The following is a 21,729-nucleotide window of genomic DNA, read 5'->3' as shown; positions in this document are numbered from 1 at the left end:
ATGCTTGCTTAAGGGGAAAGGTGAGTTGGGGTGCTGCATAAAACCAGAGATTGAAATTAGCACAGATACCGTTCCATAAGCCAAATATGTAATAGACAAGAGCTAGTCTTTGCTCAACGAAGAGGACTCAACACCCCATATTAAACGTCTAAGAATATACCTGACTAGTAAGAATCTTAACATCTATGGATTTATATGTCTCCGAAAGAGAATCAAACGTGTGTACAGTGGCAAAAGCGCAGCAGTGATAGGATTGGTGAGGTTCGGTGAGCCAATGCAGAACCTTTGAAGTCATATTGCATGGTACCCATTCCATGGGTCTCAACTCTCCAGGTTTAAGGGATTCTTCCTTCAGCTAAAAGATGCATGTGGAATCCAGAGTATGATCCACCATGTGATCGGGAAACGTGTTCAAATGTGTCTCAGGTTTGGTCCCCTGGTACTCGGGTGCAACATTCCAGACGCTTTACTAACCCTCTCCCCACTTGGAGAGTCAGTGCCTTTAACCTCCTGTTTGGCCCAGTTTGCAATTTCTGCGGAAAATGAACAGGAATAGGGAGAACCAATGAGAGACTAGCTGGAGGTGTCTGGAAGGGCAAATTTAACTCTCATTTCCCACCAGGAAGAGGAATTAACCAAAGGCTCAGTGTGCCATGCCGGAACCACACTAGGGCCTGAAGCAATGCTACGGTGTTGCAGCCAGCTCACAAGAAAGCAAGTTGAAGAAAGGAGCTCAGAGGCACTGTAATTCACAAACCTGCAGAGTTATAAATGACAGCTATCGTCCAAAAATATATTGAAGTAAGGCTGCCAAGAGGACTCGAAAGCGGGGCAGAATTGCAGGAATCCGATTTCAGGAGGTAGACTGGAATTGCATTGAAAACATATGAAAACACTCAGAACGTCGACAATGATGCACTTGGCCAAAAAGTGCGTATGCGTTTTTTCCTGAATATATTCAGGAAAAAATGCATACGCACTTTTTGGCCAACCAAGCAAGCTTGCAAAGGAAATCTGCACTACAATGAAGTCTCACTTCCTCCCTGTCAAAAGGAGCATCTGAAAAAAGTGTAAAATCCAGAAAGGCAGGACAGGCCATGGAGAACTGGGAGCCTTGTTATGCTGATGGGCGGGATGTAAATTGCCAACAGCCACTCTGAAGAAGTGTATGGTGTTTCCTGAAACATCTAAAAAACAAAGCAACAGAGCCTAGGGCACTTCCACTTATGGTCCTATAGCTTAGGGAAATTAAAATCAAAAAGACACAGCCACCCCAAAGTTTGGGACGGCTCTGTTTACAAGAACCTCGTTTATGGTACAAGTTCAATATTGCAGAAAGCGAAAAATGGATAAAGAAGTTGTGGTTCTTATGTACAATGCAATATCACTCAGCAATGAAATCTATGTCATCAGGCCCGTAGCAGCATAATGAGTAGATTCAGGTACGATGATTCTAAGTGAAAAAAATCACACAGAAAAAGAAACATCATAAGATATCACTACTACACGGAATGTAAACTTAGCTACAAAGGAACTGAATTACAAAACAGAACAGGGTCTCAAATGTAGAAAACCAACTTATGCTTGCTTAAGGGGAAAGGTGAGTTGGGGTGCTGCATAAAACCAGAGATTGAAATTAGCACAGATACCGTTCCATAAGCCAAATATGTAATAGACAAGAGCTACTCCTTGCTCAACGAAGTGGACTCTACACCCCATATTAAACGCCTAAGAATATACCTGACTAGTAAGAATCTTAAAACCTATGGATTTCTATGTCTCCGAAAGAGAATCAAGCGTGTGTACAGTGGCAAAAGCACAGCAGTGATAGGATTGGTGAGGTTCGGTGAGCCAATGCAGAACCTTTGAAGTCATATTGCACGGTACCCATTCCATGGGTCTCAACTCTCCAGGTTTAAGGGATTCTTCCTTCAGCTAAAACATGCATGTGGAACCCAGAGTATGATCCACCGTGTGATCGGGAAACGTGTTCAAATGTGTCTCAGGTTTCGTCCCCTGGTACTCGGGTGCAACATTCCAGACGCTTTACTAAAACTCTCCCCACTTGGAGAGTCAGTGCCTTTAACCTCCTGTTTGGCCCAGTTTGCAATTTCTGCGGAAAATGAACAGGAATAGGGAGAACCAATGAGAGACTAGCTGGAGGTGTCTGGACGGACAAATTTAACTCTCATTTCCCACCAGGAAGAGGAATTAACCAAAGGCTCAGCGTGCCATGCCGGAACCACACTAGGGCCTGAAGCAATGCTGCGGTCTTGCAGCCAGCTCACAAGAAAGCAAGTTGAAGAAAGGAGCTCAGAGGCTCTGTAATTCACAAACCTGCAGAGTTATACATGACAGCTATCGTCCAAAAATATATTGAAGTAAGGCTGCCAAGAGGACTTGAAAGCGGGGCAGAATTGCAGAAAACCGATTTCAGGAGGTAGACTGGAATTGCATGTAAAGCATAGGAATAGAGGCAGAACGTCCACAATGATGCACTTGGCCAAAAAGGACGTATGCGTTTTTTCCTGAATATATTCAGGAAAAAACGCATACGCCCTTTTGGGCCAACCAAGCAAGCTTGCAAAGGAAATCTGCACTACAATGAAGTCTCACTGCCCCCCGGTCAAAAGGGCCATCTGAAAAAAGTATAAAATCCACAAAGGCAGGACAGGCCATGGAGAACTGGGAGCCTTGTTATGCTGATGGGCGGGATGCAAATTGCCAACAGCCACTCTGGAGAAGTGTATGGTGTTTCCTGAAACATCTACAAAACAAAGCAACAGAGCCTAGGGCACTTCCACTTATGGTCCTATAGCTTAGGGAAATTAAAATCAAAAAGACACAGCCACCCAAAAGTTTGGGACGGCTCTGTTTACAAGAACCTCGTTTACGGTACAAGTTCAATATCACAGAAAGCGAAAAATGGATAAAGAATTTGTGGTACTTACGTACAATGCAATATCACTCAGCAATGAAATGTATATCATCAGGCCCGTAGCAGCATAATGAGTGGATTCAGGTACGATGATTCTAAGTGAAATAAGTCACACAGAAAAAGAAACATCATAAGATATCACTACTACACGGAATGTAAACTTGGCTACACAGGAACTGAATTACAAAACAAAACAGGGTCTCAAATGTAGAAAACCAACTTATGCTTGCTTAAGGGGAAAGGTGAGTTGGGGTGCTGCATAAAACCAGAGATTGAAATTAGCACAGATACCGTTCCATAAGCCAAATATGTAATAGACAAGAGCTAGTCTTTGCTCAACGAAGAGGACTCAACACCCCATATTAAACGTCTAAGAATATACCTGACTAGTAAGAATCTTAACATCTATGGATTTATATGTCTCCGAAAGAGAATCAAACGTGTGTACAGTGGCAAAAGCGCAGCAGTGATAGGATTGGTGAGGTTCGGTGAGCCAATGCAGAACCTTTGAAGTCATATTGCATGGTACCCATTCCATGGGTCTCAACTCTCCAGGTTTAAGGGATTCTTCCTTCAGCTAAAAGATGCATGTGGAATCCAGAGTATGATCCACCATGTGATCGGGAAACGTGTTCAAATGTGTCTCAGGTTTGGTCCCCTGGTACTCGGGTGCAACATTCCAGACGCTTTACTAACCCTCTCCCCACTTGGAGAGTCAGTGCCTTTAACCTCCTGTTTGGCCCAGTTTGCAATTTCTGCGGAAAATGAACAGGAATAGGGAGAACCAATGAGAGACTAGCTGGAGGTGTCTGGAAGGGCAAATTTAACTCTCATTTCCCACCAGGAAGAGGAATTAACCAAAGGCTCAGTGTGCCATGCCGGAACCACACTAGGGCCTGAAGCAATGCTACGGTGTTGCAGCCAGCTCACAAGAAAGCAAGTTGAAGAAAGGAGCTCAGAGGCACTGTAATTCACAAACCTGCAGAGTTATAAATGACAGCTATCGTCCAAAAATATATTGAAGTAAGGCTGCCAAGAGGACTCGAAAGCGGGGCAGAATTGCAGGAATCCGATTTCAGGAGGTAGACTGGAATTGCATTGAAAACATATGAAAACACTCAGAACGTCGACAATGATGCACTTGGCCAAAAAGTGCGTATGCGTTTTTTCCTGAATATATTCAGGAAAAAATGCATACGCACTTTTTGGCCAACCAAGCAAGCTTGCAAAGGAAATCTGCACTACAATGAAGTCTCACTTCCTCCCTGTCAAAAGGAGCATCTGAAAAAAGTGTAAAATCCAGAAAGGCAGGACAGGCCATGGAGAACTGGGAGCCTTGTTATGCTGATGGGCGGGATGTAAATTGCCAACAGCCACTCTGAAGAAGTGTATGGTGTTTCCTGAAACATCTAAAAAACAAAGCAACAGAGCCTAGGGCACTTCCACTTATGGTCCTATAGCTTAGGGAAATTAAAATCAAAAAGACACAGCCACCCCAAAGTTTGGGACGGCTCTGTTTACAAGAACCTCGTTTATGGTACAAGTTCAATATTGCAGAAAGCGAAAAATGGATAAAGAAGTTGTGGTTCTTATGTACAATGCAATATCACTCAGCAATGAAATCTATGTCATCAGGCCCGTAGCAGCATAATGAGTAGATTCAGGTACGATGATTCTAAGTGAAAAAAATCACACAGAAAAAGAAACATCATAAGATATCACTACTACACGGAATGTAAACTTAGCTACAAAGGAACTGAATTACAAAACAGAACAGGGTCTCAAATGTAGAAAACCAACTTATGCTTGCTTAAGGGGAAAGGTGAGTTGGGGTGCTGCATAAAACCAGAGATTGAAATTAGCACAGATACCGTTCCATAAGCCAAATATGTAATAGACAAGAGCTACTCCTTGCTCAACGAAGTGGACTCTACACCCCATATTAAACGCCTAAGAATATACCTGACTAGTAAGAATCTTAAAACCTATGGATTTCTATGTCTCCGAAAGAGAATCAAGCGTGTGTACAGCGGCATAAACGTAGCAGTGATAGGATTGGTGAGGTTCTGTGAGCCAATGCAGACCCTTTGAAGTCATATTCCATGGTACCCATTCCATGGGTCTCAACTCTCCAGGTTTAAGGGATTCTTCCTTCAGCTAAAAGATGCATGTGGAACCCAGAGTATGATCCACCGTGTGATCGGGAAACGTGTTCAAATGTGTCTCAGGTTTCGTCCCCTGGTACTCGGGTGCAACATTCCAGTAGCTTTACTAACACTCTCCCCACTTGGAGAGTCAGTGCCTTTAACCTCCTGTATGGCACATTTTGCCATTTCTGCGGAAAATGAACAGGAATAGGGAGAACCAATGAGAGACTAGCTGGAGGTGTCTGGACGGGCAAATTTAACTCTCATTTCCCACCAGGAAGAGGAATTAACCAAAGGCTCAGCGTGCCATGCCGGAACCACACTAGGGCCTGAAGCAAGGCTGCGGTGTTGTGGCCAGCTCACAAGAAAGCGAGTTGAAGAAAGTAGCTCAGGGGCACTATAATTCACAAACCTGCAGAGTTAAAAATGACAGCTATCGTCCAAAAATATATTGAAGTAAGGCTGCCAAGAGGACTTGAAAGCGGGGCAGAATTGCAGGAAACCGGTTTCAGGAGGTAGACTGGAATTGCATGTAAAGCATAGGAAAAGAGGCAGAACGTCCACAATGATGCACTTGGCCAAAAAGGGCGTATGCGTTTTTTCCTGATTATGTTCAGGAAAAAACGCATATGCCATTTTTGGCCAACCAAGCAAGCTTGCAAAGGAAATCTGCAATACAATGAAGTCTCACTGCTCCCCAGTCAAAAGGGCCATCTGAAAAATGTACAAAATCCAGAAAGGCAGGACAGGCCATGGAGAACTGGGAGCCTTGTTATGCTGATGGACGGGATGCAAATTGCCAACAGCCACTCTGGAGAAGTGTATGGTGTTTCCTGAAACATCTAAAAAACAAAGGAACAGAGCCTATGGCACTTCCACTTATGGTCCTATAGCTTAGGGAAATTAAAATCAGTAAGACACAGCCACCCCAATGTTTGGGACGGCTCTGTTTACAAGAACCTCGTTTACGGTACAAGTTCAATATCACAGAAAGTGAAAAATGGATAAAGAAGTTGTGGTACTTACGTACAATGCAATATCACTCAGCAATGAAATGTATATCATCAGGCCCGTAGCAGCATAATGAGTGGATTCAGGTACGATGATTCTAAGTGAAATAAGTCACACAGAAAAAGAAACATCATAAGATATCACTACTACATGGAATGTAAACTTGGCTACCCAGGAAATGAATTACAAAACAGAACAGGGTCTCAAATGTAGAAAACCAACTTATGCTTGCTTAAGGGGAAAGGTGAGTTGGGGTACTGCATAAAACCAGAGATTGAAATTAGCACAGATACCGTTCCATAAGCCAAATATGTAATAGACAAGAGCTACTCCTTGCTCAACGAAGTGGACTCTACATCCCATATTAAACGCCTAAGAATATACCTGACTAGTAAGAATCTTAAATCCTATGGATTTATATGTCTCCAAAAGAGAATCAAGCGTGTGTACAGCGGCATAAACGCAGCAGTGATAGGATTGGTGAGGTTCGGTGAGCAAATGCAGACCCTTTGAAGTCATATTGCATGATACTCATTCCATGGGTCTCAACTCTCCAGGTTTAAGGGATTCTTCCTTCAGCTACAACATGCATGTGGAACCCAGAGTATGATCCACCGTGTGATCGGGAAACGTGTTCAAATGTGTCTCAGTTTTCGTCCCCTGGTACTCGGGTGCAACATTCCAGTCGCTTTACTAAAACTCTCTCCACTTGGAGAGTCAGTGCCTTTAACCTCCTGTTTGGCCCAGTTTGCAATTTCTGCGGAAAATGAACAGGAATAGGGAGAACCAATGAGAGACTAGCTGGAGGTGTCTGGACGGGCAAATTTAACTCTCATTTCCCACCAGGAAGAGGAATTAACCAAAGGCTCAGCGTGCCATGCCGGAACCACACTAGGGCCTGAAGCAAGGCTGCGGTGTTGTGGCCAGCTCACAAGAAAGCGAGTTGAAGAAAGTAGCTCAGGGGCACTATAATTCACAAACCTGCAGAGTTAAAAATGACAGCTATCGTCCAAAAATATATTGAAGTAAGGCTGCCAAGAGGACTTGAAAGCGGGGCAGAATTGCAGGAAACCGGTTTCAGGAGGTAGACTGGAATTGCATGTAAAGCATAGGAAAAGAGGCAGAACGTCCACAATGATGCACTTGGCCAAAAAGGGCGTATGCGTTTTTTCCTGATTATATTCAGGAAAAAACGCATATGCCATTTTTGGCCAACCAAGCAAGCTTGCAAAGGAAATCTGCACTACAATGAAGTCTCACTGCTCCCCAGTCAAAAGGGCCATCTGAAAAATGTATAAAATCCAGAAAGGCAGGACAGGCCATGGAGAACTGGGAGCCTTGTTATGCTGATGGGCGGGATGTAAATTGCCAACAGCCACTCTGGAGAAGTGTATGGTGTTTCCTGAAACATCTAAAAAACAAAGCAACAGAGCCTAGGGCACTTCCACTTATGGTCTTATAGCTTAGGGAAATTAAAATCAAAAAGACACAGCCTCCCCAAATTTTGGGACGGCTCTGTTTACAAGAACCTCGTTTACGGTACAAGTTCAATATCACAGAAAGCGAAAAATGGATAAAGAATTTGTGGTACTTACGTACAACGCAATATCACTCAGCAATGAAATCTATGTCATCAGGCCCGTAACAGCATAATGAGTAGATTCAGGTACGATGATTCTAAGTGAAATAAGTCACACAGAAAAAGAAACATCATAAGATATCACTACTACACGGAATGTAAACTTGGCTACACAGGAACTGAATTACAAAACAGAACAGGGTCTCAAATATAGAAAACCAACTTATGCTTGCTTAAGGGGAAAGGTGAGTTGGGGTGCTGCATAAAACCAGAGATTGAAATTAGCACAGATACCGTTCCATAAGCCAAATATGTAATAGACAAGAGCTAGTCTTTGCTAAACGAAGAGGACTCAACACCCCATATTAAACGTCTAAGAATATACATGACTAGTAAGAATCTTAAAATCTATGGATTTATATGTCTCTGAAAGAGAATCAAGCGTGTGTACAGTGGCATAAGCACAGCAGTGATAGGATTGGTGAGGTTCGGTGAGCCAATGCAGAACCTTTGAAGTCATATTGCATGGTACCCATTCCATGGGTCTCAACTCTCCAGGTTTAAGGGATTCTTCCTTCAGCTAAAACATGCATGTGGAACCCAGAGTATGATCCACCGTGTGATTGGAAAAAGTGTTCAAATGTGTCTCAGGTTTCGTCCCCTGGTACTCGGGTGCAACATTCCAGACGCTTTACTAACACTCTCCCCACTTGGAGAGTCAGTGCCTTTAACCTCCTGTTTGGCCCAGTTTGCAATTTCTGCGGAAAATGAACAGGAATAGGGAGAACCAATGAGAGACTAGCTGGAGGTGTCTGGACGGACAAATTTAACTCTCATTTCCCACCAGGAAGAGGAATTAACCAAAGGCTCAGCGTGCCATGCCGGAACCACACTAGGGCCTGAAGCAATGCTGCGGTCTTGCAGCCAGCTCACAAGAAAGCAAGTTGAAGAAAGGAGCTCAGAGGCTCTGTAATTCACAAAACTGCAGAGTTATAAATGACAGCTATCGTCCAAAAATATATTGAAGTAAGGCTGCCAAGAGGACTTGAAAGCGGGGCAGAATTGCAGGAAACCGATTTCAGGAGGTAGACTGGAATTGCATGTAAAGCATAGGAAAAGAGGCAGAACGTCCACAATGATGCACTTGGCCAAAAAGGGCGTATGCGTTTTTTCCTGAATATATTCAGGAAAAAACGCATACGCCCTTTTGGGCCAACCAAGCAAGCTTGCAAAGGAAATCTGCACTACAATGAAGTCTCACTGCCACCCGGTCAAAAGGGCCATCTGAAAAAAGTATAAAATCCAGAAAGGCAGGACAGGCCATGGAGAACTGGGAGCCTTGTTATGCTGATGGGCGGGATGCAAATTGCCAACAGCCACTCTGGAGAAGTGTATGGTATTTCCTGAAACATCTACAAAACAAAGCAACAGAGCCTAGGGCACTTCCACTTATGGTCCTATAGCTTAGGGAAATTAAAATCAAAAAGACACAGCCACCCCAAAGTTTGGGACGGCTCTGTTTACAAGAACCTCGTTTACGGTACAAGTTCAATATCACAGAAAGTGAAAAATGGATAAAGAAGTTGTGGTACTTACGTACAATGCAATATCACTCAGGAATGAAATCTATGTCATCAGGCAAGTAGCAGCATAATGAGTGCATTCAGGTACGAAATTTCTAAGTGAAATATGTCACACAGAAAAAGAATCATCATAAGATATCACTAATACACGGAATGTAAACTTGGCTACACAGGAACTGAATTACAAAACAGAACAGGGTCTCAAATGTAGAAAACCAACTTATGCTTGCTTAAGGCGAAAGGTGAGTTGGGGTGCTGCATAAAACCAGAGATTGAAATTAGCACAGATACCGTTCCATAAGCCCAATATGTAATAGACAAGAGCTACTCCTTGCTCAACGAAGTGGGCTCTACACCCCATATTAATCGCCTAAGAATATACCTGACTAGTAATAATCTTAAAACCTATGGATTTATATGTCTCCAAAAGAGAATCAAGCATGTGTACAGCGGCATAAACGCAGCAGTGATAGGACTGGTGAGGTTCGATGAGCAAATGCAGACCCTTTGAAGTCATATTGCATGGTAGCCATTCCATGGGTCTCAACTCTCCAGGTTTAAGGGATTCTTCCTTCAGCTAAAACATGCATGTGGAACCCAGAGTATGATCCACCGTGTGATCGGGAAACGTGTTCAAATGTGTCTCAGGTTTCGTCCCCTGGTACTCGGGTGCAACATTCCAGATGCTTTACTAACACTCTCCCCACTTGGAGAGTCAGTGCCTTTAACCTCCTGTTTGGCCCAGTTTGCAATTTTTGCGGAAGATGAACAGGAATAGGGAGAACCAGTGAGAGACTAGCTGGAGGTGTCTGGACGGGCAAATTTAACTCTCATTTCCCACCAGGAAGAGGAATTAACCAAAGGCTCAGCGTGCCATGCCGGAACCACACTAGGGCCTGAAGCAATCCTGCGGTGTTGCGGCCAGCTCAGAAGAAAGCGAGTTGAAGAAAGGAGCTCAGGGGCACTGTCATTCACAAACCTGCAGAGTTAAAAATTATAGCTATCGTCCAAAAATATATTGAAGTAAGGCTGCCAAGAGGACTTGAAAGCGGGGCAGAATTGCAGGAAACCGATTTCAGGAGGTAGACTGGAATTGCATGTAAAGCATAGGAAAAGAGGCAGAACGCCCACAATGATGCACTTGGCCAAAAAGGGCGTATGCGTTTTTCCTTGAATATATTCAGGAAAAAACGCATACGCCCTTTTTGGCCAACCAAGCAAGCTTGCAAAGGAAATCTGCACTACAATGAAGTCTCACTGCCCCCCGGTCAAAAGGGCCATCTGAAAAAAGTGTAAAATCCAGAAAGGCAGGACAGGCCATGGAGACATGGGAGCCTTGTTATGCTGATGGGCGGGATGTAAATTGCCAACAGCCACTCTGGAGAAGTGTATGGTGTTTCCTGAAACATCTAAAAAACAAAGCAACAGAGCCTAGGGCACTTCCACTTATGGTCCTATAGCTTAGGGAAATTAAAATCAAAAAGACACAGCCACCCCAAAGTTTGGGACGGCTCTGTTTACAGGAACCTCATTTACAGTACAAATTCAATATCACAGAAGGTGAAAAATGGATAAAGAATTTGTGGTACTTACGTACAATGCAATATCACTCAGCAATGAAATCTATATCATCAGGCCCGTAGCAGCATAATGAGTGGATTCAGGTACGATGATTCTAAGTGAGATAAGTCACACAGAAAAAGAAACATCATAAGATATAACTACTACACGGAATGTAAACTTGGCTACACAGGAACTGAATTACAAAACAGAACAGGGTCTCAAATGTAGAAAACCAACTTATGCTTGCGTAAGGGGAAAGGTGAGTTGGGGTTCTGCATAAAACCAGAGATTGAAATTAGCACAGATACCGTTCCATAAGCCAAATATGTAATAGACAAGAGCTACTCCTTGCTCAACGAAGTGGACTCTAAACCCCATATTAATCGCCTAAGAATATACCTGACTAGTAATAATCTTAAAACCTATGGATTTATATGTCTCCAAAAGAGAATCAAGCATGGGTACAGCGGCATAAACGCAGCAGTGATAGGATTGGTGAGGTTCGATGAGCAAATGCAGACCCTTTGAAGTCATATTGTATGGTAGCCATTCCATGGGTCTCAACTCTCCAGGTTTACGGGATTCTTCCTTCAGCTAAAACATGCATGTGTAACCCAGAGTATGATCCACCGTGTGATCGGGAAACGTGTTCAAATGTGTCTCAGTTTTTTTCCCCTGGTACTCGGGTGTAACATTCCAGACGCTTTACTAAAACTCTACCCACTTGGAGAGTCAGTGACTTTAACCTCCTGTTTGGCCCAGTTTGCCATTTCTGCGGAAAATGAACAGGAATAGGGAGAACCAATGAGAGACTAGCTGGAGGTGTCTGGACGGGCAAATTTAACTCTCATTTCCCACCAGGAAGAGGAATTAACCAAAGGCTCAGCGTGCCATGCCGGAACCACACTAGGGCCTGAAGCAATCCTGCGGTGTTGCGGCCAGCTCACAAGAAAGCGAGTTGAAGAAAGGAGCTCAGGGGCACTGTAATTCACAAACCTGCAGAGATATAAATGATAGCTATCGTCCAAAAATATATTGAAGTAAGGCTGCCAAGAGGACTTGAAAGCGGGGCAGAATTGCAGGAATCTGATTTCAGGACGTAGACTGGAATTGTATGTAAAGCATAGGAAAAGGGGCAGAACGTCCACAATGATGCACTTGGCCAAAAAGTGTGTATGCGTTTTTTCCTGAATATATTCAGGAAAAAACGCATACGCACTTTTTGGCCAACCAAGCAAGCTTGCAAAGGAAATCTGCACTACAATGAAGTCTCACTGCCCCCCGGTCAAAAGGGCCATCTGAAAAAAGTGTAAAATCCAGAAAGGCCGGACAGGCCATGGAGAACTGGGAGCATTGTTATGCTGATGGGCGGGATGTAAATATCCAACAGCCACTCTGGAGAAGTATAAGGTGTTTCCTGCAACATCTAAAAAACAAAGCAACAGAGCCTATGGCACTTCCACTTATGGTCCTATAGCTTAGGGAAATTAAAATCAAAAAGACACAGCCACCCCAAAGTTTGGGACAGCTCTGTTTACAAGAACCTCATTTACAGTACAAGTTCAATATCACAGAAAGCAAAAAATGGATAAAGAAGTTGTGGTACTTACGTACAATGCAATATCACTCAGCAATGAAATCTATGTCATCAGGCCCATAGCAGCATAATGAGTGGATTCAGGTATGATGATTCTAAGTAAGATAAGTCACACAGAAAAATAAACATCATAAGATATCACTACTACACGGAATGTAAACTTGGATACACAGGAACTGAATTACAAAACAGAACAGGGTCTCAAATGTAGAAAACCAACTTATGCTTGCTTAAGGGGAAAGGTGAGTTGGGGTGCTGCATAAAACCAGAGATTGAAATTAGCACAGATACCATTCCATAAGCCAAACATGTAATAGACAAGAGCTACTCCTTGCTCAACGAAGTGGACTCTACATCCCATATTAAACGCCTAAGAATATACCTGACTAGTAAGAATCTTAAAACCTATGGATTTATATGTCTCCGAAAGAGAATCAAGCGTGTGTACAGCGGCATAAATGCAGCAGTGATAGGATTGGTGAGGTTCGGTGAGCAAATGCAGACCCTTTGAAGTCATATTGCATGGTACCCATTCCATGGGTCTCAACTCTCCAGGTTTAAGGGATTCTTCCTTCAGCTAAAACATGCATGTGGAACCCAGAGTATGATCCACCGTGTGATCGGGAAACGTGTTCAAATGTGTCTCAGTTTTCGTCCCCTGGTACTCGGATGCAACATTCCAGACGCTTTACTAAAACTCTCCCCACTTGGAGAGTCAGTGCCTTTAAACTCCTGTTTGGCCCAGTTTGCAATTTCTGCGGAAAAGGAACAGGAATAGGGAGAACCAATGAGAGACTAGCTGGAGGTGTCTGGACGGGCAAATTTAACTCTCATTTCCCACCAGGAAGAGGAATTAACCAAAGGCTCAGCGTGCCATGCCGGAACCACACTAGGGCCTGAAGCAATCCTGCGGTGTTGCGGCCAGCTCACAAGAAAGAGAGTTGAAGAAAGGAGCTCAGGGGCACTGTAATTCACAAACCTGCAGAGTTATAAATGACAGCTATTGTCCAAAAATATATTGAAGTAAGGCTGCCAAGAGGACTTGAAAGCGGGGCAGAATTGCAGGAATCCGATTTCAGGAGGTAGACTGGAATTGCATGTAAAGCATAGGAAAAGAGGCAGAACGTCCACAATGATGCACTTGGCCAAAAAGGGTGTATGCGTTTTTTCCTGAATATATTCAGGAAAAAACACATACGCCCTTTTTGGCCAACCAAGCAAGCTTGCAAAGGAAATCTGCACTACAATGAAGTCTCACTGCCCCCCGGTCAAAAGGGCCATCTGAAAAAAGTATAAAATCCAGAAAGGCAGGACAGGCCATGGAGAACTGGGAGCCTTGTTATGCTGATGGGCGGGATGTAAATTGCCAACAGCCACTCTGGAGAAGTGTATGGTGTTTCCTGAAACATCTAAAAAACAAAGCAACAGAGCCTAGGGCACTTCCACTTATGGTCCTATAGCTTAGGGAAATTAAAATCAAAAAGACACAGCCACCCCAAAGTTTGGGACGGCTCTGTTTACAAGAACCTCGTTTACGGTACAAGTTCAATATCACAGAAAGCGAAAAATGGATAAAGAAGTTGTGGTACTTACGTACAATGCAATATCACTCAGCAATGAAATCTATGTCATCAGGCCCATAGCAGCATAATGAGTGGATTCAGGTACGATGATTCTAAGTGAGATAAGTCACACAGAAAAAGAAACATCATAAGATATCACTACTACACGGAATGTAAACTTGGCTACACAGGAACTGAATTACAAAACAGAACAGGGTCTCAAATGTAGAAAACCAACTTACGCTTGCTTAAGGGGAAAGGTGAGTTGGGGTGCTGCATAAAACCAGAGATTGAAATTAGCACAGATACCGTTCCATAAGCCAAATATGTAATAGACAAGAGCTACCCCTTGCTCAACGAAGTGGACTCTACACCCCATATTAAACGCCTAAGAATATACCTGACTAGAAAGTATCTCAAAACCTATGGATTTATATGTCTCCGAAAGAGAATCAAGCGTGTGTACAGCGGCATAAACGTAGCAGTGATAGGATTGGTGAGGTTCGGTGAGCAAATGCAGACCCTTTGAAGTCATATTGCATGGTACCAATTCCATGGGTCTCAACTCTCCAGGTTTAAGGGATTCTTCCTTCAGCTAAAACATGCATGTGGAACCCAGAGTATGATCTACCATGTGATGGGGAAACGTGTTCAAATGTGTCTCAGTTTTCGTCCCCGGTACTCGGGTGCAACATTACAGTCGCTTTACTAACACTCTCCCCACTTGGAGAGTCAGTGCCTTTAACCTCCTGTTTGGCCCAGTTTGCAATTTCTGCGGAAAATGAACAGGAATAGGGAGAACCAATGAGAGACTAGCTGGAGGTGTCTGGACGGGCAAATTTAACTCTCATTTCCCACCAGGAAGAGGAATTAACCAAAGGCTCAGCGTGCCATGCTGGAACCACACTAGGGCCTGAAGCAATCCTGCGGTGTTGCGGCCAGCTCACAAGAAAGCGAGTTGAAGAAAGGAGCTCAGGGGCACTGTAATTCACAAACCTGCAGAGTTAAAAATGACAGCTATCGTCCAAAAATATATTGAAGTAAGGCTGCCAAGAGGACTCGAAAGCGGGGCAGAATTGCAGGAATCCGATTTCAGGAGGTAGACTGGAATTGCATGTAAAGCATATAAAAAGAGACAGAACGTCTACAATCATGCACTTGGCCAAAAAGGGCGTATGCGTTTTTTCCTGAATATATTCAGGAAAAAACGCATACGCCCTTTTTGGCCAACCAAGCAAGCTTGCAAAGGAAATCTGCACTACAATGAAGTCTCACTGCCCCCCTGTCAAAAGGGCCATCTGAAAAAAGTATAAAATCCAGAAAGGCAGGACAGGCCATGGAGAACTGGGAGCTTTGTCATGCTGATGGGCGGGATGTAAATTGCCAACAGCCACTCTGGAGAAGTGTATGGTGTTTCCTGAAACATCTAAAAAACAAAGCAACAGAGCCTAGGGCACTTCCACTTATGGTCCTATAGCTTAGGGAAATTAAAATCAGTAAGACACAGCCACCCCAAAGTTTGGGACGGCTCTGTTTACAAGAACCTCGTTTACGGTACAAGTTCAATATCACAGAAAGCGAAAAATGGATAAAGAAGTTGTGGTACGTACGTACAATGCAATATCACTCAGCAATGAAATGTATATCATCAGGCCCGTAGCAGCATAATGAGTGGATTCAGGTACGATGATTCTAAGTGAAATAAGTCACACAGAAAAAGAAACATCATAAGATATCACTACTACACGGAATGTAAACTTGGCTACACAGGAACAGAATTACAAAACAGAACAGGGTCTCAAATGTAGAAAACCAACTTATGCTTGCTTAAGGGGAAAGGTGAGTTGGGGTGCTGCATAAAACCAGAGTTTGAAATTAGCAGAGATACCGTTCCATAAGCCAAATATGTAATAGACAAGACCTACCCCTTGCTCAACGAAATGGACTCAACAATGAGGTATCACCTCACACCTGTTAGAATGGGCATCATCTGAAAATCTACAAACAACAATTGCTGGAAAGGGTGTGGGGAAAAGGAAGCCTCTTCCACTATTGTTGGGAATATAAATTGATACAGTCACTATGGAGAACAATATGGAGTCTTAAGAAACTAATAATAGAATTACCATATGATACAGCAATCCCAGTACTGGACATATACACAGACAAAACCATAAATCAAAAAGAGACATTCACCGCAATGTTCATTGCATCACTATTTACAATATCGAGGTAATGGAAGCAACCTAAATGCCCACAGACAGACGAATGCATAAAGATGTGGTACATATATAAAATGGAATATTACTAAGCCATGAAAGGAATGAAATTGGGTCATTTGTAGAGACGTCGATGGATCTAGAGACTGTCATACAGAGTGAAGTAAGTCAGAAAGAGAAAAACAAATCTTGTATATTCATGCATATATGTGGAACCTAGAAAAACTGTACAGATTAACCGTTTTGCAAGGCATAAATAGAGCAACAGATGTAGACAACAATCGTATGGACAACAAGGGGGGAAAGCTCTTGGGGGGGTGGTGGTGGGAGGAGCTGAGAGATTGGGATTGGCATGTAAACATTTATATGTATAAAATAGATAACCAATAAGAACCTGCTGTATAAAAATATAAAATAAAATTCAAAATTAAAAAGAAATAAAATTTAAAAAATAAAACAGAAAAAACAATTATTCCCTTCACATACATGTATTTATATGAATAAATTATTTCCATGCTTATATCTGTAAATACAAAAAAGAGGAATAAAATCTACCTTGAACCAAAAACGAAAAAGAGAAAAAAAAAAACAGAACCCACCAGTTACTCAGAGGAAAACCGTATCAGGGCACTTGCTCCAGTTGTAAACAATTCTGAAGTTGGTCAGTGGTGGGGAATCGTCTCCCATTCAGCCAGCAGCCCCCACACAAGCGTACTCATTGCAAAGCTGGGGCACTGTGCCGAGGCATCTGTGAGTGAACGTGAGCTGAGCCCCAGGCCAGTTGCTGTTGAACTGTTCCCACCCTTCCCAGGTAAAACACCTGAATATATACAAGGACTTGAAAGCCTAGAGGAAGGGCCATGGAGCCACACGAGTGACAGCATGCCAGCTGACTTGGTGCCTGCAGGCCAGCCAGGATGGTCCTGTCCCTGGGTGCTCTTCTGGAAGATTTCCATTTCCCTGCCTGAGATACCCGTCCTGTCCCTGCCCCCACTGCTTTTTTCCTTCCTCACCTCTGCCCAGGGAGAAATTCCAGCAGCAGGTATGGGTGACACATCCTCTTCTTTAGCAGGTGGCAGCCTGGCAACTGCTGCAGAAAGTCCAGCAGAGCCCCACTCACACTGGGCCACCCACAAAGCCGTGGCCTCTCACTCCCTCCCACCAGCCCAGCCCCGAGACTGCTGACAGGGCAGAGAAAATGGCGTCAGGCACAGCTGCAGGGGCTCTTGCTGCCTGGAGTGGTATTTATATTGATCTCAACCCAGGCACACCTGGGGAGGGCTGGCCGGCATGGTAAGGCTGCCCAGGTCAGCCAATCATCACCCCTCAGGGGCTCACAGTTGCAGAAAATGGAACTTGCTGAACCGGCCAGGTCCAAGGAACAGGTGTGGGCTCCTGAGAGTCAGGATAGACAAGGGGCTGCAGCTTTGGCTTCTTTTCTAATCATTTTATCTGGCCCATGAGTGGGAGACAACTTCAAGAAAACCCTCTCCTAATGAGAGGAACCCAGGAGTCAGGGAGAGGAGGGGTGGGTGGTGGTTGGAGACAGAGGCTTGGTGCCCCGGGTGCAGTGGAAGTCTCTGGAAGACCAGGTGGAGGGAGGCCACACAGAGTGATGCCCAGGGTCACAGACCTGTCGGAGCTGCTGTTTGTTAGTTCAAGTCCTGCTCTGAGGTGTTCTGTGTCAGCTCTGAGCGACAGGTGAGATGGGGGTGCTCTTCAATGAGGGCTATGTGCACAGTTCCTGTGTGCCCAGCCCTGCCACGGTACCTGCAAGGGTAGCTCTGTATCCTGGGAGAGGCCTGACCATGAGAGCCCCGTGGGCTGGGTTGGGGGTGGGGTACCTGCCCAGGAGAGCTCCATATCCTGGGATTGGCCTGACCACGAGAGCCCCATGGGCTGCTGGGGACCTGGTAAAGGATGTCAGGACAGTCAGTGAAGCCACCGAGGATATACCTCCAGTTGCTCCATTTCCTACACCCTGCTGGTCATTCTACCAACCACCAGGACATGGTATTCTGTATTAGTCTTCAATGATGCCTTCTTTTGTATTCCATTAGTCCCAGAGTCACAAGAAATTTTGGCTTGTGAGTGGCAGGACTCAACATACAACTAAAACAATACTTCCGGGCCGTCTTGCCCCAAGGGTTCAAAAATTCCCACACCATCTTTGGGGAAAGCTTAGCTAAAGACCGAAAAGTTCTACCTCTAGAAAAGGAAACCCTCCTTCAATATGCAGACGACATTCTGATCGCCAGCCCTACTAAGGAGGCCTCTGAACTACCAAGCCAATAAAGGATAGAAGTTGTCCAAGAAAAAGCTCAAATATCACAGACTGCGGTGACCTGCCTGGGCTTCATTCTCACACAAGGTCGGAGAAGCCCATCCCAGGAAAGGGAAGAAACCATTTGCAGCCTTACCCCTTTCTAAAACTAGAAGACAGCTTAGGGGTTCCTGGGGAGGCCAGGGTTTGCTGCTTCTGGATCCCTAACTACAGTCTACTAGCTGGGCCTCTATATGAAACACTGAAAGGAAAAGATGATGATCCTTTTGAACAGAATCCAGAAGTGGCCTTTCAAGAATGGAAAGAGCAGTCAATTCAGACCCTTGCCCTGGAACTCCCTAATTGGGCTAAACCCTTTGACCTTTCCATTCCCGGTGAAAGGTGAGTCGCCATTGGAGAATTAGTGCAAAAACTGGGACCACTTGAAATGGAACAACGCAAGAATGCCATCCAGGTAGGATAAAATAGAGTCACCAAGGGGCTTGGCCCACTGCCACATCTGGCCAAGATACTGGCGGTATCTAAAAACCTGGAAATCAGCAGCCCAAAAGGCCACCTCCCTCCTAAGGGAAAAGGACCCCACGTGGTGATCCTAATCACCAACCATGCCCTGAAGTTGCAGGGTTCGCTCCGTGGGCACACCGACCTCGAGTGAGGAGGCCCTCCAACTCCAACATCCAGAGAGATAACCGGGGGCAACAGGGCACCATGACGACTCGTGTGAACATCACTTGACCTGGAGTTTCTCTCATAAAACAACAATAGTGTGTCCCGAAGGAGTAGACTACTGCTTGCAGGACTTACTGCACCCGGAGGGGAGCTAATAATCTTGGCGGGGGAAACGTATATCACACTGTCACCATAGAAAAGCCTACAGACACCATGATGATGGTGGCCAATAAGACCGGCTGGACTCCTGTTTACTTCAAAAGGCTGTTGACTCAGTGGCCATCATGGTCCTTGATCACCACTGACCCTGGACTGTCTGGGAGTTGAGCGGGCAGGGCTCTGACACCTGGTGCTGTTTTTACGTTAATTCAGGGGCCTAATTGAAGAAAGAGCAGACTACTGGTCAGAGCATCTAGGCTGGCAGAAACGGTCAGCCTAAGGTGGCCGAACAAATGTGGGGCGGGGTGAAACCGGCCCCCACAGCGTCTCTGCACATCTCTTTCCTGGGCCCTTAAAGGTCATTAGAATCTATAACACTTCCAATGCTGGTGCTCAGGCGGACGAGCAGGGAGGCAGGGGTCCTGGGGCCAATCAACGTCACCTGGAGGCTGCTGGGGAGAAGTTCTGACCCTCATCCCCTGGTATGAGGGCTCCCAACTCAGCACTCAGCAGTTACAGAAGAAGGGTCTGCACCCTCAGCACTCCAAGAATGAGGAACGGGACAAAAGGCAGAGGAGGGGTTTGTCCCCAGCAAAGCCCATTAAAAATCCCTGGGAGATAAAAATAGAATCTGGGCAATAAAGTCAAGTCTGACCTTTTTTATCCTTTGTGCTTTGTCTAATTTCACGTGCTCCTAGGGTCCCGCATGCAGAGGTTCCACACCCGGCACTTCAGACCAGATTTCCTAGTGCAGAATGGCTGGGTCGACACCTCAGCTCCTGGGGCCCAGTGCAGACTCCGAGATATAGAGCCTGAGCTGCAGCCAACCCGGCCCTCGAGTGCTCCGCCCCCTCCCTCCCACTGACTCTGACAGGATCTCTACACAGCAGCCCAGCCCACAGCCCACGGGGTAGTGCATGCTCTCACCTCTCCATTCTCTGATCAAAATATAAAGTTTCCTTTGCTTGTGAACCAAACTCAGTCTCGATCTGTTGGCCCCAATGACACTGGGCAGGGGGACACTTGTTGGGGTCCACTCTGGAGGATCAGTAACAGAAATTGAGACTATTGTAACTTCAATGAACAGATGTGTGAGCCAAACTGTAGTTAACATAGAACAGTTTATAAGGCTCGGGTAAAATAAGATGTTTCTAACACTTCCATTTGATATTTCCATCACTTTATTATAAGCAAGTTCAGTGAAAAGGTTTGTCTTATTTGTCAGGTCAATATTAGAGAAATGAAGTGATTTCTTTCCAAGGATGTACATCTAATAATCTTGGTTAAAGCTTCAATCTTGTTTTAAATGCTTTTCCATTGAAAATGATACTTCTCTTTCAGCTCCCCCATTTCTGAGAAGTATAAAATCTTATAATTTATTATTACCAAAGGGGAAAGGTGGGAGGAGGGATAAATTAACAGTTTGGAATTAACACATACACACTGCTATGTATAAAATAGATCATCAACAAGGAACCACTGTATAGCACAGGGAACTACACTCAATATTTTGCAATAACCTATAAGGGGAAATAATCGGAAAAAGAATAGATATTTTTATTGACATCATCTATCAATGACAGTTAAAGTGTAACCTAAGGGAAGCCGGTGGTGAGTGCTTCTGACCCTGAAGACTTCAATCATCTAAAGTTTGGACTCTGCCTACTTCCCAAGGCCCTTAATGAACATATGTGTAGCCGTAGCTTAAAAAATTCCCCAGTTTGGGTTTCGGGGAGACACTGATTTTGAAAAAGCCCTGGTGTTCTCCTTACATGAATGGGACTCTTCCTACTGCTAAAACATGTCTGTCACACACAGAGGATGGTATACCGTCTGATCGGGAAGAGTTTGGAAAAGGCATCTCATCGCCTCATCTCCTGGTGCTCGGGTTCACCCCTCCAGCGTCTTTACTAACAGTCTCCCCACTTGGAGATGTCAGCACTGTCAACATCCTGTTGCATACAGTTTGGAATTTGTCCAGAGGATGAAGCGGAAGGATGAGGAACAATGAGAGACAAGTCCTAGGTGTTCAGACAGGCACATGTCACTCTAATTTCCAATCAGGAAGACGAATTGACCAAAGGCTAGGGTTGCCCATGGAAACAGTATAGGGCTTGAGGAAATCCCACTGCTTTGTGGCCAGTTCCCATAAACACAAGTTGAACAATGGAACTCAGGGGCAGTAAAATTCACGAAACTGCAGAGTTGAAAATATCTATCACTGAAAAATGTCTTGAGGAAAGTCAGAGAAAAGGATTGGTAAGCAAGGGAGAATGGCAGGAAAGGGATTTGAGGAGGTAGAAAGGACTCACCATTAAGCACAAGAAAAGGGGCTGAACATTGCCAACATTGCAGTTGGCCAAAAAGGCTGTATGCGTTTTTTTCTGTATATATTCAAGAAAAGGGCATACACTTTTT

General features: G+C 44.5%; 1 long non-coding RNA gene across 4 annotated transcripts in view; it reads right to left on the bottom strand.

Annotated features, from left to right (window-relative positions):
- LOC137220952 (uncharacterized) overlaps positions 1-21,729 on the bottom strand; it is a 1,206,879-nt gene that overhangs the window by 1,007,184 nt on the left and 177,966 nt on the right. For 3 of the 4 annotated variants that reach the window (XR_010941856.1, XR_010941859.1, XR_010941858.1), the window contains exon 2: positions 12,428-12,513. This is a non-coding gene — a long non-coding RNA (uncharacterized lncRNA). The remainder of the gene's footprint in view (positions 1-12,427; positions 12,514-21,729) is intronic. The other variant, XR_010941857.1, reaches the window with a different exon arrangement.

The sequence above is a fragment of the Pseudorca crassidens genome, chromosome 3 (assembly GCF_039906515.1).
Source record: "Pseudorca crassidens isolate mPseCra1 chromosome 3, mPseCra1.hap1, whole genome shotgun sequence".
Taxonomy (NCBI): Eukaryota; Metazoa; Chordata; class Mammalia; order Artiodactyla; family Delphinidae; genus Pseudorca; species Pseudorca crassidens.
This window is presented reverse-complemented; position numbering and strand designations above follow the sequence as displayed.